At 41.2% G+C, this 3,461-nt stretch overlaps 1 pseudogene; it reads right to left on the bottom strand.

Moving 5' to 3' along the window:
* Positions 1–1,711: 1,711 nt before the first annotated feature.
* Positions 1,712–3,056, bottom strand: LOC116208709 (annotated as a pseudogene).
* Between the last annotated feature and the right edge of the window lie 405 nt (positions 3,057–3,461).

Genomic DNA, 3,461 nt, shown 5'->3' with positions numbered 1-3,461 from the left:
CATAATCTAACACGTACTTTAAAATTAGACTGGAAAAGCACAAAATTTCAAATATTTAGCTAATCTAGTATGTCGTTAGCTTTCATTCATTCTCCACCGTTGAATGCTTACATCCATCAATTCTCGTCTACGTCCCCCGACGAGCCAAGGCACGAGCCAGGGCTGACCGAGGTTGGGTCCACCGAGTCGTTGAGTTGCTTCAAGACTTTGACGTCTCCCAGGTCCGTCTTCGCCTGAGCTCTGACGAGGAAGACCATCGCTACCGTCAAAAGCAGAGCAAAAACGAAACAGAGCAAACCCAGAGCACCCATTTGAGGAGTCCTCAGTTTCTTTCTCTGCCTCTCTCTCTCTCTCTCTCTCTCTTGTGTGCAGAGAAGGGTTTTCTCTGGAAGAAAAGAAGAGGACAAGGTGAAGTTTTCACTTTCTCTTTATTCATGGGGGTGGTGGTGCTCTGATTTTCTTATGTCTACAGAGGATGTGGTCACAGTTGTAGAGTAGGGGTTTGAAATGGAGGTGATCGGCAGTGTTTTACTATGCTTGTTTGATGCAATGAAAGCTTGGAGCGATACGACAGCGTGAGGATGCAGTAGTACGAGAGAAACCATTGCTGCTGCTTGTGGTGGTGGTGGTGGAGGTGGTAGTGGCGATGGGTACTGAAGCGTGGAGAAGTCAATTGCAAAGGGAGAGTCGGAGGATCCCAAGAAGAAGAGAAGTTTCGATTCTCGTGGGGATAAGCCTGCAGCTGATTTGGTTTTGGAGACCATCCGCAATAGAGAAAGAGAAAGAAGAGGGGAAAAGTTGAAGGGAAAAATCCTGATAATGGGATGGTTACATGTGGTATTTAATGGCCAACTAAGCAAATTTAATGACCAGGTCAGCACTTCACTGAGGAGGACGGATGAAAGCTAACGGCAAGGTAGATTAGGAAAAGTTTTGAAACTTTGTGCTTTTTAGGCTAATTTAAAGTACGTGTTATATTAGGGAATTTCTATATATTATGTGTTTTTTAGGTCAAAAACCTATTTTTTAAAATATGGTCTATTTTAATTTTTTATTAATTTTTTTACTTAATTTTTCGTTCAAGGAAAGGATTTTAAGAAAATTAATGTCGGTTATTTAAGTGAAAAGAACTTATATATTATGATAGCATGTTAATTATTTGACAATTTTAATTACTTATATTTTGATGAAACTAATTTTTAAATGTAGTTTATGGCCCATAAATTTTTAATCATTAGAATTCACAAAATTCACTCATAAAATTAAATTCAAGATTAACTAAACTCATTTAAATTGTTACATTTTTATATTTTCAAAGATTTACTTTATTACATTTAATACTAAATTTCGTTTTATTTCATAGGAGTATGAATCGACCAACTAATATATAATATAACTACATAAAAGATAGAGAGTACAAGGGAAAAAAAAAGTCATCTATGCTCAAAAAGCAAAATCGCAACCCATCATTTTTTTATTGATTGATTTTCTTATTAGATTCATTTCTCTTTTAAATATGTCGTTTGGTTGATTTACGGAATTCATTCAAAATAGCAGATAAATTATTGAATTGATTTCGTTGGAAAAATTGACTCTCAGCTTGGTTAATCTGTCGATACTTATTTCTGGAAATTGTATGATGCGCCATTGGGAACACTGAGTATATTTATGATAATAAGTGAAGAAAAGCCACATTAATTGATTTGCAGTTTGTATATCTTCACACCAGAAAGTAACATGCTTTTGTACAGCATTCAAACGAAACAAACATCCCGCGGAATGGAAGATGAAGACAGAAACATGTAATGAAAACCGCGACGAGATATTGCGAGAATAAGCCTTCCAAGTTCCACCCTCGACAAGACAATCAAGCAGTCGGATAGGATGACTGCATGGCAATACCACACAACCCTTCATCGGCGTCGACATCTCTCTGCATCCTGATATACCCCTTCTCTCCCCAGCTGGTACCCCATGAGTTCTTTACTAGCCAGTAGTTGGTACCGTCATCAACTGTCCCATACCCAACTGCGGTCACCCCATGATCCAACTCGGTTCCACATTCTCCTGTGAATACACCACCGGAATAAATTGGAAGTTTGTCCCACTAGCATCGATGGCAACTGAAACTGGCTGATTGGCCACTGCCTTTAGCAGAGCGGACTCGCTGTTGGCAGGCACATCCTCATAGCCGGTGATCGTTGCCACATGTGAGGATGCTTTGTCGGCATTACAAGTGCTGTCAGCTGCCTGATAGGGGTATTGCGCTTCCGTCGTGAGGCCCTGGTTATGAATGATGAATTTGAAGGCATTGTCCATGAGACCGCCCTCACAGCCTTGATCCTCTCCTCCAGTGTCACAGTCCACCAACTCTTGCTCAGACAATGAGATCAGTTTCCCGGTACTGAGCTGGTGAATCCCCTCGGTAGCTGCCACCGCGGAGAATGCCCAACAACATCCTATGTTTCACAAAGTTGATGAAATCATTATCATTACTAAAATTAGATTTGCAGAAAGAGCTACTCAAGGTGATATACATAACTAATAGTCATGGAAGTAGTGGAGATTAATTAGTTTTGCGTACCGCATTGGCCTTGGTCCTTGATGGGTGTGACAGCTCCTTTCTGTCTCCAATCCATGCTGGAAGGAACCGACGTATTCTCATGTCTAAATAATGATGTCCTGGACGACCCTGGATGAAAGATGTGTTTGTATCCGTTCCGAGTAGCCCGAAACTCCTCGTTCGTTAGGTCAGCAAACCCATTGATCCCCAGCTGGTAAGTCTTGGTTCCATCTCGGTTGAACATCTCTATGTACTCGACATTGGTCTTGAATATTGCGAACCGCCTCTCCTTCTCTGCCTCATCTGCATAGACACGCCCAAACTGAACCATCCACTTCTCGTGCCGCTCTAACATCGATGCTTCGTGGAGTGTTCGGGACCAGGCTTGACATGCCCAAAGTCCTAGAACTGCGATAAGTACATGCAGAATTTTACCATCCATCGCCATAGCCGTTGCTGCCCCTCGATCCCCTTCTAAATTCTTGTTTCGAGTTTGTACCTGTGCGTCGTCAAGTGGGGATTGATGCACTATTGTATGTGGGTGCGGCATATATTTATAGAGAGCGATTATGAAGAACTTGTTAATAATTCATCAAAGACAGTTGAAGAGTCTGCTGCTTTAATCCTAATTCCGATAAAATAGAGGCTGAATTCCCAAGTGAGCCCGGCAAGGCGTTGACACATATGGTCAAAACAAAAGCTCATTCAGTTTGACTATATATAGAAACTTTTGCTGAATATTGAGTTGAAGCCTGGGGTCTGTGAAAGTTATTTTGAAACAAAATGATCAATCAAAGACCAGAATCCATAACATTTTGGTACCACCGTCAAGATTCCGTAAGTGCCGTTACGAGAAAATGACGTGGACGCTTATGTGGTATCTAGTAGGCAAATGGCC

This window comes from Punica granatum, chromosome 5, assembly GCF_007655135.1.
Source record: "Punica granatum isolate Tunisia-2019 chromosome 5, ASM765513v2, whole genome shotgun sequence".
NCBI classification, from domain to species: domain Eukaryota; kingdom Viridiplantae; phylum Streptophyta; class Magnoliopsida; order Myrtales; family Lythraceae; genus Punica; species Punica granatum.
The sequence above is the reverse complement of the archived record's forward strand: the minus strand, read 5'-3'. Positions and strand labels throughout refer to the sequence as shown.